Source organism: Hyperolius riggenbachi, chromosome 10, assembly GCF_040937935.1.
Source record: "Hyperolius riggenbachi isolate aHypRig1 chromosome 10, aHypRig1.pri, whole genome shotgun sequence".
Lineage (NCBI taxonomy): Eukaryota > Metazoa > Chordata > Amphibia > Anura > Hyperoliidae > Hyperolius > Hyperolius riggenbachi.
The window spans coordinates 225,099,429-225,114,202 of NC_090655.1; the positions used below are offsets into that span (position 1 = coordinate 225,099,429).

At 50.6% G+C, this 14,774-nt stretch overlaps 1 protein-coding gene across 1 annotated transcript in view; it reads right to left on the bottom strand.

Moving 5' to 3' along the window:
• Positions 1-14,774, bottom strand: part of LOC137536843 (uncharacterized) — a 461,091-nt gene that overhangs the window by 180,789 nt on the left and 265,528 nt on the right. The gene's annotated exons all lie outside the window — the stretch shown is intronic.

The following is a 14,774-nucleotide window of genomic DNA, read 5'->3' on the forward strand; positions in this document are numbered from 1 at the left end:
ATGAATTCCCGAATCTACACGAACCCTCATTAAATTGCCAGCACAATCCTTTTTTCTTGGCGGCCAGCTGTCCAGAGGTTCCTGAACCGCTGGCCCCACCTTGAAAGGACTGACTGCTGCGTCCCGACGGCATAGTTAATTCCATCCAAAGAATTATGTCCCTATGGTCCCAACGGACCACGGGACGAACCGCCTTGCGCTGCCGGAATTGCTCATCGTAGCGCAGCCACGCTGTGCCACCATAAGCCCGGTAAGCTTTACCTATACATTCAAGGTAACAAAATAACGCAGTACAGCATTCTGGCTGCCGTTCCCCAATCACTCCCGCCAGTATAGAAAAGGCCTGTAGCCAATTTTGAAATGTGCGCGGGATCAGCCGATAGCGTCTGCGCTCCTCCTCTTCTTTTTTAGTCTCATCGGGCTTAGCCTTGTCAAGATTAAATTTCTCTAAAGGAAGCAGGGAAAATATTTCAACATATTCCCCTCTCCAAATACGTTCCTTAACCTCTGGCTTTAGATGCAAACCCAGAGGACCCTCAAAGCACAGATATACCTCCCCTTGTGCCGAGTCCGCCAGCCGAACCTGATCTGACCCGGGCGTGGGAGAGGGAATAACCACCGCACCCGATGTAGGAGGAGGTGACCCTGCTGAAACAGCAGTGGGTACCGGGGGGGTGGGGGGGGGGTAAGGCTACCTGTGGCACCGCCGCACCCACCAACCCTCCTGAACTACCTACCCAAGCGGCCGCCGGATTAGGTAAATTAGAGGCCGGCGTCACCTGTAGGACCTCCCGCAACCCCAACAACAATGAATTAACGAATGACAATGCAGAAGCAGAGGGAGGGGAAACATCAGCAACGGGAGACACAGCAAGCGAAGGTACAGCAACATCTCCTGCACCCACCCTAGCCCGCTTCCCCCTACCCCCTCTACTAGCATGCACATTCCCCGACATCTCACCTGGCTGCACCGAGCTTGAGCCCAGGTCAGCCGACGTTCCGGATCCGTCAGGGAGGCCATCATCTGATATTTCACCCTCCGAGGAGGAGCAAGAGCTCTGCCTGGGGGAAACCCCGGCGACTCCTCGAGGAGGGCTTCCTGGAGCTTCACCCCTGGACTGGGGTCCACCATCCGCCTGACTCCCTTGCTGGCCGTTGGTGCTGGGGGGGTTGTGAGGGGAGGCCTGCCCAGGGGACTGGACAGCCGTGGTGCCAAGCGCTGGAAGCTGCAAGGCCTGCCCAGATGGAGAAGCCTGCACATCAAGTGTGGCAGCCGAGGATGGCCCAGCCGAGCCGGAGGATGATGCGCCAGAAGGATGAGCCGGCCCGCCTGGCTTGGCTGCCGTCTTGCTGCAGGTGGAGGCACCCGCTCCAGGACTCTTCCCGCGCTGAGCAGGCCGCTTTCCCTTGCCGGGAACTGCCGCTGTGGGGGAACTAGAAGACGCCGGCGGTGCTGCCGGGGAAGACTTTTTGGACGCACCACCAGAAGAGCTCCGTCGCTGCTTGGGATTCCTCCCAGCCCCCGCTTACCGCTGGACTTGTTGCGTTTAGCAGGCGGGGCTGGAGGGTCCCCGGAGGGGCTCCCATGGTGACACTGAGCCCTCGGAGAGACATCAGGGCTGAGGCGCTCGGGGGGGGGCGGCTTATCCGAGCCCTCGTGGATGTCCCGGCTGTGGCCGACGCTGGAGCTGCATCCAGCACACCCAGTTAGCTCCCCGGACAGCCGCCTCATCTCGGATCCGACGGACCAGGGCCTCAATATCCATCTCGGGAGGTAAGGGGATGCCCGTCCTGCAGCTTAACAAAAAGGCGATTCCCTGAAGGGGGGGTTAACTCCACCCCCCGTATAAATAGTCCCTTTTTTCCCGCCGCTCCAACCCCCTTTCTTGTACCCTCCCCCCATTGGCCCTCCTGTCCCCCCGTGCATTGCTGCACTGATACACCCCTGCATTGCTGGAGGCAAGTTTAGCCTCATCATGCCTGCCCTCCCCAAGCCCTGTGGTCCCAGTCCGGGCCTTTCTGACCGGAGCGAGGTGAGCCCTAATGAAACATGAGATGAGGGAAAGCTATTACACAGCCTACTGCCGCCATGGAGTTCAGCGAGCCTGGGACTGTCTTTTCCTTACCTGTTAGCTGGGATGGCATGTGCTCGGTCGGCTGCTGCTGATCTGCTCCTGCTCGGCTCTGCTGCGTGGCTCGTCGGCTGTGTCTGTGTGACTGAGTGCTGTGTTGTCTATGCTGCGACCTCAGCTCCGACCTGGCTGCCGCCCGTGTGACACTCTCCTCGCTGTCCTCCTCCATGTGACATTCGTCTCGGTGCTGTGCTCAGTGGGCTGGGCCGGCACACTGCATCTCTTATTGGGCAGCGAGTCACCGGCTCCAAATGAGGTTAACTGATTGGAGGGGACACCCGGGGAGCAGGGCAGTTTCTAGGCTAAATTGCACCCAGGGCGAGGGTGTAAAAATTGTGCCCCCCCCCCCCCCCCCGCCCCTGTGGACTCAGGAACCCTTACTATTTAGGAACAGAAACACAGCCACATGTCACAATTATATCTGTCTACTTTCTAGTGACCAGCCGCTCATCCAGGAGGAAGCAAGAAAACACCCAGGCGAGGAGAGCCCGGAAAGCCGACTCCTCCATGGGCACCGTGTACTGACAGCCTGTAGTACCGCTACAGGACATCAGGTGTCATCACGGGGTGGTGACGTGATGATGACTTGAAGTCTGACGCAGGCAGCCTAGGAGGAGTCAAGGAGGGTGATCACGCTGGTAATCTTCTTTCTTCTTCCATTTGGCTGCATTGCTCGTCACCAGCTCCCTAGCGGTAATGTCCTTCTGCCTGCGCCCCCCTTCATCTACTTTCTGGTCTGCGCCCAGTGCGATCGCCCTGCCCGCACTGCCCAAGAAACTGCCCTGCCGGGGAGGAGAGGGCAGCTGAGGGGAGACTCAAGGAGGGGGGAAAAAGAGCGCGCATAGCGAAAGGCGCATGCGCAGAATAGATTTTAATAATTTATGCACTTTTGGACGGACGACTGCCCAGGAAATACGGGCAGTACGGACAGCTCTATTTTAAGAGCTTCTGTACGGACAGTCCGTCTTTTGACGGACGCTTGGCAACCCTGGTTAGCACCGCAGTGCACAGCTGATCAAAAGTTTTACGCTAGCAAAGTCTGGTGTACTTCGTATAAAGTTCAATGGCGCTGCTTTGCGTGCGGGACTTTGCAAGCGATCTAAACTTATCTAAACTTAGCATGCCTAAACTTATCACACCTAAACTTATCATGCCTAAACTTATCACACCTAAACTGGCTTTTCACCAGAGTGGTGCAATGGTTATCATGCCTAAAGTCTCTAACTGGGTTAGCACCGCTTTGTGAATCGAGCCCTAAGGGCAGTTGGCGCTTAAACTTATCATGCCTAAACTTATCACACCTAAACTTATCATGCCTAAACTTATCACACCTAAACTTATCACACCTAAACTTATCACACCTAAACTGGCTTTTCACCAGAGTGGTGCAATGGTTATCATGCCTAAAGTCTCTAACTGGGTTAGCACCGCTTTGTGAGGGCTTTTCACCAGGGTGCTAACTGTTAGCACCGCTTTGTGAATCAGGCCCTAAGTGTGTTGGTGATATACTTGGTGATATACTTGCGCTGTCATTACCATCTTTAGCAATGGCCGCTCACGTATTTCCGCCCAACGCATCTCCATTGTAGTTAGGAGATAGGAAGATTACAATGGAGATGCGTTGGGCGGAAATACGTGAGCGGCCATTGCTAAAGATGGTAATGACAGCGCAAGTAGGAGGAAATAGGAAGGAGTAAGTCTAGCTTGTTTGAGACAGCTGATTGGCTAGAATGGAGGGCGGAAATGGTAGCGTAGACATATTGGATATGGGCAAGTAATGGATTGGGCTAGACGGAGAGCGTAACGGTATTTAATATAGCTGACTGGCCACACACCTCCAGCCCCTGATGAGTACGGAAGTACGAAACGCGTTGGGCGGAGCTACAGGCGTGGGCAAGTCGGCAAAGCGGAGCTTTTGACTATTACATGCGTGTTTTTATCATGGAAATGTGAGTGCACTACTTTTAGAATTTTAAATAAATGTTACATTTTTACACTATGGGAAGCTCTTTTAGTTATTAGGAGTGCAGCGTGGAGAGTGAGGCTGCAGAGAACCCATATGTGAAGGTTGATCTTTTCTGCTGGAGAATCATAAGGCATTGGGCTGGAGAGCCACAAGCGCTATTGCTGTCTTATAATCTGGGCAGCAGGGAACAAGGTGAGAGGCCACGTGTGAAGGTGGAAGATTGGGCACTAAGGAACAGGGGGCGCCCTGAAGTAACACAAAGTGTGGACTGGTGGAGTTTGTGGTGTAGCTATCACACATAGTGATTACGATTTGGTGTGGGGTAACCAAGGGAGTCTGCGCTGGATAGATGGTGCAGATTTTGGTTATCACAGGGTGATATAAAGTGGAGAGAGATATATACGTAATATACAGTATCACGCTATGTTTGTTTTTTCTTTTCTTTTTTCCCTTTTTTTTGAGTGATACGATTGGAGGAGGATACACTGTAAAGATACATGTGAGCGCATATCATTGGAGGACAATTTGAGTAAAGCTCTGCAATGCCTACCCCGACCTGAGCTCGGGATCACCGATAGCAGCTGCTTTTTTTCTACCCCGAGCTCAGGTCGGGAAAACCGGCAAGGAGGTTAAAAAAACACTTTCAGTGCAGCCAAGTGGGATCACTTGCGTATCACCAATCCACGCGTATATTCTGTGACTTTTGCTGCATATTGTTATTTAAAAAAGCACCTTCAGTGCCACCAAGTGGGATCACTTGGCTACCACCAATCCACACATATTTTCAGTGACTTTTACTGCATACTGTTTATTAAAAAAAACACCTTCAGTGCCGCCAAGTGGGATCACTAGCGTACCACCAATCCACAAATATATTCTGTGACTTTTGCTGAGTATTGTTTATTAAAAAAAACACTTTCAGTGCCGCCAAGTGGGATCACTTGCGTACCACCAATCCACAAATATATTCTGTGACTTTTGCTGAGTATTGTTTATTAAAAAACACTTTCAGTGCCGCCAAGTGGGATCACTTGCGTACCACCAATCCACAAATATATTGTGAGAATCTGCTCAGCTGCCTGTGCAGACAGGCAGCGTTTTGACCACTGTTCACGTCTGCATTCTGCAGGTCTCTTTAAGAGAGACCTATTGTCAGTTCTGCAGCTTGCTGCTGAGGAATTTGCATACATTTGTTATGCAAATCCCCTACCTGCCTCCTGTGATGACTGGCAGTATAAAGGTTGGGATTACCCACAGTCCTTGGCTGGTCATTCCTTCAGGGTTTGTAGTTTACACTCCTTGTGAGTGTCAGCCATGCTACTTCTCGTTGAAGATTAGTTTAGAGTAATTCGTGGGACTGCGCTAGGCAGATTCCCTAGTTTAGTTAGGATTGTATTATTTGTATTGCCTGTTCTGTCTGTCTGGGGGGTGCTAACCAGAGCAGCGGTTGCTACTGGTAGGCCCTTCAGTTCTGTCTCCTGGGATCGTGCTAGCCACTTTTCGCTAGCGCTGTGGATCCTTCTGTTCTGTCTCCTGGGATCGCGCTAGCCACTTTTCGCTAGCACTGTGGATCCTTCTGTTCTGTCTCCTGGGATCGTGCTAGCCACTTTTCGCTAGCGCTGTGGATCCTTCTGTTCTGTCTCCTGGGATCGCGCTAGCCACTTTTCGCTAGCGCTGTGGATTCTTCTGTTCGGCTACTCTGTCTTCCTGAATCGCACTAACCGCTAGCGGTAGCGGCTGTGGATCTTTCTGATCTGTGTTTCTGCTTGGATCACACTTGCTCTGACGGAAGAGCGGTGGATCCTTTCTGCCCAGTTCCTGTTTCACGTGTGTCTGTCTTGTCTGATTCGAACGCTTGCTGTAGGCTCGGTGAGGTAACCGTTAATCAAGCGCTCGCGTTCTCTGTTTAGTGTTTGTCTGTCTTTGGTTAGTTAGGCGTGCTTGTCTATGTTGTGCGTAACACGTGGAGACCGCGCACGAACGTGTGCACTGTTGCGAATGAGTGCGGTGTTCGCGTTCAGCTAGCGTTTGTTATTTTCTTTATCTTTCTCTTTGTATGATTTGCTGTGCCTTTGCTACCCTTGTGCTCTGTCCTGCTCAGTCTTCTGTCGCTATTGTCAATCGCCATTCTTGCGATTGCGTTTCCTACTTTCTTTCCGCCGTTGTGTGTTCGCCGTCGCTGGGTGGCGACTAATTTGGTGGGCACACATTGGTTCTGTCCTTTTGCTCTGTTCCCTGTGGGCTATCCAGCCCTGCCTGATTGTACCTTGTCCCGGATCTGTACAATTCCCATATGGCATCTGTGGCTGTGCAGCGGCTGTGTTTGCCTGCACTCCACAGCGCCATCTGCCGGTGGGAATTGCCCTCTGCGGGTGCATGGCACCTAGCCTGGGTGTCCGCAATAATACGCTTGTGGAGGAAATCCGCCGCGTCAGCGCACGTCTGATGCGCTGACCACGGAGACGATTCCACAATCGTTACAGAATGACCAGCCCAACCAAAATTCCCAGGGCAGAGGGAACCTTTGATTTGCTTCAGACGTCATTGCCTGAGACAAAAGCGCATGTGGATCCTATTATAGGTAGGATCAGGGGCGGATTTACAATTCAGGAGCCTGTAGGCACAGGCCTTCTGGCACCCTAAACTCCACCCCTCAACAGACCACACCCCCAAGTAAAAATATACTGAATGCTAATCTCTTCATCAGGTCACTGAGGGCCTGAGCCCACTGCTGTATTTAAAAAAAAAAAAAAAAAAAAACACAAATACGCATGCATGTTTCAAATGCGTTTTTCTCTGTTGCAACCTGCACCCCCAGCAATATTACACTATATCAGCCCTCTGCTACTGCTGACACTGACACACACCTCTGACACAAACACACTCGCACGCACCCACCTCTGACACAAACACACTCGAACGCACCCACCTCTGACACAAACACACTCGCACGCACCCACCTCTGACACAAACACACTCGCACGCACCCACCTCTGACACAAACACACTCGCACGCACCCACCTCTGACACAAACACACTCGCTTGCACACAGGTGACTCCCAAGGTGTTCCAGAGAAATCAATTAATATATCACTAGTAGCCAAACTAATTTCATGTAGCCTCCTAACATAATACATAACTGTTGACAAAACTATACCATGCACAAAGGCAGCTGTATTCTAAATAAAGAGCCATGTGCTTTGGAAGGCATTCTAACAGCCAATTAAAAAGTGCAGTTGTTTATATAAAAGTGCTATTGTACATGGTAGCAGCAATACAAATAAAAGAAGTGCTGATGCAGAAACAAAACCAAAAGCAACATGAAAAACCAGAACGAATCAGCTCATAAAGAAAACACTGTGTGTGTGTGTGTGTGTGTGTGTGTGTGTGTGTGTGTGTGTGTATGTGTAGGAAATAAAAAGTTGAGTAGGGACTAGGGATGTGAGGGGAGAAAGAGGGACCATGTGAAAAATTATGTGCCCACTAGAAAGTGAAGTCTCCTGCTCTTGTGCTAAGGTGTCAGCTTACCGAAGGAGGTCAAATGAAGTTCCCTGTCCAGGAGAGCACTGTCCAGGAGGAGGGGGGTTAGACGGGAGGATGACTGGAGCCTAGAGGAGCAGGAATGAACAAAGTCAGTCACCAGGGGTGCAGCTAAGGTTTTTGTGGCCCCAAGCGGACTGTAGCAAGAGGCCCCATCCGGCGAAAAATGGGTGTGGCTATCCCGCATAAGTGGGCGTGGCCATGACATGTGGGTGGAGCAGGAGGGCGGATTGGGGCGGGGCTGTTTGCGGGGGAAAAAATGGATGTTGGGGTGATTGAGGCGCGCGTAGCGCGCCGAAAGATTGGCGCGGCCATGACATTGTATGGGCGAAGCTTAACCGTAGCACAGCAAATATAGCCAACTATGACCATTAAATAATAAATGCAGCAACAGTTACCCCAGACACCAGAAAATAAAAACGCAATTTGGGCCACATTTCAGCAGAAATCAAACGCAATTAGGGCACATTTTCAGCAGAAATCAAACGCAATTAGGGCACATTTTCAGCCGAAATCAAACGCAATTAGGGCCACATTTTCAGCAGATATCAAACGCATTTAGGGCACAGTTCAGCAGAAATCAATCGCAATTAGGGCCACATTTTCAGCAGATATCAAACGCATTTAGGGCACAGTTCAGCAGAAATCAATCGCAATTAGGGCCACATTTTCAGCAGATATCAAACGCATTTAGGGCACAGTTCAGCAGAAATCAATCGCAATTAGGGCCACATTTTCAGCAGATATCAAACGCAATTAGGGCACAGTTCAGCAGAAATCAATCGCAATTAGGGCCACATTTTCAGCAGATATCAAACGCAATTAGGGCACAGTTCAGCAGAAATCAATCGCAATTAGGGCCACATTTTCAGCAGATATCAAATGCAATTAGGGCACAGTTCAGCAGAAATCAATCGCAAATTCGCAATTAGGGCTGCGGCTGCAAAAAGAAAAGAATTTACTCACCTGGCAGGCTGGCACTGGCAGAAGTCTTCTCTCCCTGGTCTCCTCTCCCGGCCGGCTTCTCAGGCGCGCAGTTCCCACGGAGCTCCCTCCCTGGCTTCCTCCTCCAATCTCCCGCGCTGATTCATGCAGGGCTACGGGTCGGGAAGATGGCCACCCGAAGCCCTGTACTGGAGACATAGTCTCCAGAGCAGGGCTTCGGCGGCGGCCATCTTCCTGTAGCCCTGCTCTGCTCTGCCAGCCCGGCGGGGCTGCGGGGAAAAAGTGACGTCACGCCGACGTCACGGAGCCGCCGAGGCCCCTAAGATTGTGAGGCCCCAAGCGACCGCTTGGTTAACTTTATGCCTCGCGGCGCCCCTGTCAGTCACCCAATGCCCTGCACTCTGCAGTGAGCTCCCCCCGATGTATGTGTATGCAAACATCACCTGTAATAGCATGCAAACTCTGCACGGTGTGAGTACAAGCCTCCTCTCTGCCTCAGACGCAGGTGTCCAGTGCTGTGCTCCATTCTCCCTCTGATGTAGGACGCAGGAAGGGGCACTCACCCTCTGTCCTGCTGGCAGCGGCTCTGCATACACTGGCGGCGACCTTCTGTAGTGAAAGGGTCCTGACTTGATGACCTCATCAAGCAAGGGCCCTTAAAGAAACACTACACAAGATTGCCGTCACTGTAATGCAGAGCCGCTGGAGGGACAGAGCGCTGCTGCCTGCTTCCTACATCGATCAGAGAGACACAGGAGAAAGGCGCACAGCATGAAGACACCTGCGTCTGAGGCGGAGAGGAGCGCGGTAGGGGGAAATCTTTATCGGTGGGAAGGGAGCACAACAGCTGCACCTTGTATCTCGCCAGGGGGGCATTCTGGGACCCGCCCCTTCCACTTAAAGGTGCCTGTAGGCACGAGCCTACAGTGCCTTATGGGAAATCCGGCCCTGGGTAGGATCGCACACTATATAAAAGCAGTTAAAAAATCGGTGCTCATCCCTGATCCCCACCCATATGGGGATTATCTCGATACCGGGTTATTTGAACCGCCATTTGCCTCATGGGAAATTGGGGCCTTGGTGGAGGAATTTGATTTGGATTGGAAGGCCTTTTGCAATTTTTATATCGCAAAAAGCGAGGATATCCTGAATGATTGTCTCGACTCTTTGTACCTTTTGATTGATTCTGGTGAATGTGACGAATGTATTGTGGATCTGGTGATTTATGTGTGGGAAACCATTTTGGACGAATTGCACACACACCAACCAATTACTTTCAATAAAGAGACACCATTATCACATGATTCTTCCTGTCTTCCTGGGGTAAAGCAAGTGAGTTTAAGCACTGTGCGACCTGAGATGAATGAGTGTGCCTCGTTTGTGGACACCTGTGTGAATTCTGATGAAGTTTCTTCTGTTTGTTTGGAGGTTGAATCTGTGCGATCTGATGCCTGTTTCTCAGATGTTCCTGCCGATTGTGATCAGCGTGGGTGTGTCAGTTTTGTCAATGATATGTGGGATCCCTTGTCTTGTAAAAACAGATCTTCTTCTCCCAGTACTACTTTAAGATCCTCCATCTATGATCTTGCTATGGGGAAAATTCCCAAACTATGCAGTTTCAAGAGTAAGGGTAATGTGATTAATAAAGTTTCTCATGTTGTTGTCACAACTCCTTCTTCTAATATTGTTCAGTATGTATGCTCAGACCTAGTCAGGTGTGAATGGGAGCCCCCGTTCCAGAAAAAGCAGCTCGAATCGCTGGTGTACGAATTGGAGAACAATTCAAAGTCGTTTTGTGAGTACTACATTGCCAGAAGTGAGTCTGTCTTGAGAGCATGTATAAGTTCTGCTTCTGCCTTAAGAAAAGGAAAGGGGTGTGAATTTGACTTTGTGAGTCCGCTGATTTGTATGTGGAAAATGATTCTGAATGAACAACGTGTACTTCATTCAGTTGATGTTTGTAAAAGCACATTGTCAGCTGGCGTTTCTGAGATCCAGCAATTCAGCCTGGAGATCTCTGAATCCCTGTCTTCGAAATGTCCACTTTCGCAATCAACTGCGATCTTGGATTCGCAAATTTCGCGTTCTGACTCCTCGGATTCGACATTGTTAGCCGAGTCCAAGAGTGAGACAGCGCCTTGGGTTTGCGAACCTGATACTGAAGCACCTTTGCTCTGTCCAGAGAAGATGTCTCTGAGCCTGCCCTGTATCATGAATAAAGACATTATGTCCACTCGCATTGACATTTGCGAGTCTGATTCTGAAGAAAGTATTGACTCTCCACCCTGTACTCTGGATGAGTCAATATTGCCTTGTACAATATCTCCTGTAGTGTCCCTAGAGGCTCGTCTAGGTATTGCTGCTATTTTCACCTGTTTTTCTGCAGTTTTGGAATTGCAAGCTAGTTTGACTGCTACGCAGAATTCTGGGTGCAGTGAGATTAAAGTTAGGGAGTCAGTGTGTGGTCCAGTGAATATGCCTGTACATTCCCCTCATGATTATGAAATTCAATCTCAGTTTATGGTGAAACCTTCCTTGGGACATCTGCCCTGTCCACAAGATAAAGTTCCAGTTTTGCCCTGTAACATGGATAGTTCAGAATCCTTCCTAGAAAACTTGAAAAATGATGTTCCTGAGGTCTTGTTCGATGTTCTGGACAGGGGCGGCGCCAGGGGGGTGCAAGGGGGTGCTCGAGCACCCCCTAGAATTGTCCAAGCACCCCCAAAGCACCCCCTGGAGTGAACTGACAAGTCAGTTCACACAGCGGCAGCACGGAGCAGCAGGCAGGGCTACGGTAAGATGGCCGCCCGGAGCCCTGCTCTGCAGACTTCGGGCGGCCATTTTCCCGTAGCCCTGCTCTCTGCATGCAGGCAGGAAGTCTCGTCGTGACGTCGGGAAGGAAGAGGATCGTGGGCGCGCGGGCGCTGCGCGCCACAATGAGGTCGGGACTCGGGACAGGGGGTCGGGAAAGAAGGTCTTCTGGCTGTAGGTGAGTAAATGGGTTTTTCTTTTCTTTTTCAGGTGATGCTGATTGTGCATATTGGGGTCATATCTGCTACGGATTGTGCATATTGGGGTCATATCTGCTACGGATTGTGCATATTGGGGTCATATCTGCTACGGATTGTGCATATTGGGGTCATATCTGCTACGGATTGTGCATATTGGGGTCATATCTGCTACGGATTGTGCATATTGGGGTCATTTCTGCTACCGATTGTGCATATTGGGGTCATTTCTGCTACCGATTGTGCATATTGGGGTCATTTCTGCTACCGATTGTGCATATTGGGGTCATTTCTGCTACCGATTGTGCATATTGGGGTCATTTCTGCTACCGATTGTGCATATTGGGGTCATATCTGCTACGGATTGTGCATATTGGGGTCATATCTGCTACGGATTGTGCATATTGGGGTCATATCTGCTACCGATTGTGCATATTGGGGTCATATCTGCTACCGATTGTGCATATTGGGGTCATATCTGCTACCGATTGTGCATATTGGGGTCATATCTGCTACCGATTGTGCATATTGGGGTCATATCTGCTACGGATTGTGCATATTGGGGTCATATCTGCTACGGATTGTGCATATTGGGGTCATTTCTGCTACCGATTGTGCATATTGGGGTCATTTCTGCTACCGATTGTGCATATTGGGGTCATTTCTGCTACCGATTGTGCATATTGGGGTCATTTCTGCTACCGATTGTGCATATTGGGGTCATTTCTGCTACCGATTGTGCATATTGGGGTCATATCTGCTACCGATTGTGCATATTGGGACCATATCTGCTACCGATTGTGCATATTGGGGTCATATCTGCTACCGATTGTGCATATTGGGACCATATCTGCCACCGATTGTGCATATTGGGACCATATCTGCCACCGATTGTGCATATTGGGACCATATCTGCCACCGATTGTGCATATTGGGACCATATCTGCCACCGATTGTGCATATTGGGACCATATCTGCTACCGATTGTGCATATTGGGACCATATCTGCTACCGATTGTGCATATTGGGGCCATATCTGCTACCGATTGTGCATATTGGGGCCATATCTGCTACCGATTGTGCATATTGGGGCCATATCTGCTACCGATTGTGCATATTGGGGCCATATCTGCTCCCGATTGTGCATATTGGGGCCATATCTGCTACCGATTGCGCATATTGGGGCCATATCTGCTACCGATTGTGCATATTGGGGCCATATCTGCTACCGATTGTGCATATTGGGGTCATATCTGCTACCGATTGCGCATATTGGGGTCATATCTGCTACCGATTGCGCATATTGGGGTCATATCTGCTACCGATTGCGCATATTGGAGCCATATCTGATAACGATTGTGCATATTGGGGTCATTGGACGTGTTTTTTGTTAAAATCTGCTCACATTACGTGTATTTTCTTGAGAAAACCTGCACAATTATGTGAATTTTCTGGGAAAAGGGTCACCAAAACTTGGGCCCTCTGTCTTTGCGTTGCACTTTTAAAGGGAACCCGAGGTGAGAATAATATTGAGGCTGCCATATTTATCTCCCTTTAAGCAATACCAGTTGCCTGGCTGCCGTGCTGGTCCTCTGCCTCTTATTCTTTCAACCATAGACCCTGAACAAGCATGCAGCAGGTCAGGGGTTTCTGACAATATTGTCAGAACTGACAAGATTAGCTGCATGGCTTGTTTCTGGTGTAATTCAGTTCACTACTACAGCCAAATAGATCAGCAGGGCTGCCAGGCAACTAGTATTGTTTAAAAGGAAATAAATATGGCAGCCACCATATCACTCTCACCCTGGGTTCACTTTAAATTACAGTTAGCCCCGCCCTCATCCGGTCATGACCACGCCCATTTTTTCACCGCGGCGCGCTTCGCGCGCCGCAGGTTGTAGCCACACCCATTTTTTGCCGCGGCGCGCTTAGCGCGCCGCAGGTCGTCAGCTCCCCCGGAAATTGGTCCAGCACCTGCATAGCACCCCCTAAAAAAAATTCCTGGAGCCGCCACTGGTTCTGGAGGTCTCCGAGTTCCTCCCAAAGGGTGCAGAACTTGTAGGAGATGTCTCCTGCCCCCCAAGTCCTTCTGAGGTGTTACCCTCTTCCGTAGGCATTGCTGCCTTGCTGGCTACCTTTTCAGCTCTGATGGAGCTTCACTCATATGTAGTCAATGATGATATTATTGTCACAGAAATTTCTGAATTTGTATCCGAGTCTTCTTTTGAAAGTCCAGTGACTGTGACCTCCACTCATGATGATTCTCTGCCCGGTACTGGTTTTGGTCTTGTCGTGCCGGACTCTGAGGTTGGCAGTTCCCCAACATGTCCTGAGGTTTCTCCTGTGCTGGTGTACCCCAGTGTGCTCTGTGACCCAGAAAGCCCAAGTGTGCCTCGGTTACCAGCGTACTCAGATGCTTCCTCAGTGGAGACATGCTCTGATATGGCCTGCCTGCTTGCATGCCCAGAAGTGGTCCCTGAAAGTCTTGATCTTGATGGCAGGGCCGGGCCGAGGCATAGGCTGGGAAGGCTGGAGCCTCTGAGCGCAGCCACCAGGGGGCGCATTCCTCCACCTGTCGCAGTTCTGTGTGATCTCCCTGGCTGCCTGTTTGCTGTATTCACCAGCGCTATTTCTTTCTGTGTCCCATCCTGCTTCCGTACTGAAGTGTGCACCTGCTTGAGTTCCTTCCTGTGTGTGCATCTACTTGCTCACTTGCCCACTGTTGAAAGGAGAGACTCTGGCTGCTGATAAAGGGGAGCTGGACCTCAGCGGAGCCAAGCAGAGCACAGGCGTGTGGCTGGTGAAGCTTCCGAACAGCAGTGGGCGAAAGCCACAGGAAGGAGTGAAGTGGGATAGCTCAGGATTGTCAAATGTATGACTGCAGATTGCAATTAGTCCCCTAGTTTTTCCGGTGGCATCCTCCTAATCAGTGTGTCTGTGTGACTCAAACAGCCGCGCTGTCATCAGAGAGATGACAGGCACGGCTGTGGCTTCTGCTCAAACGGAAGTGGCTTCCTGCAGGGATGCCTGTGTAAAAGGTGTGAGCTGAGCTGAGCGGTGGCTGGACTGGACATGGGGGAGGGAATCCCCCCTTGATCTCATTCAGGAGGAAGCAGTGAACCTTTCACTTTCAACACCGTGCCCATGGTGGATGACTGGACGACGGGACAGGGAAGCAGCTG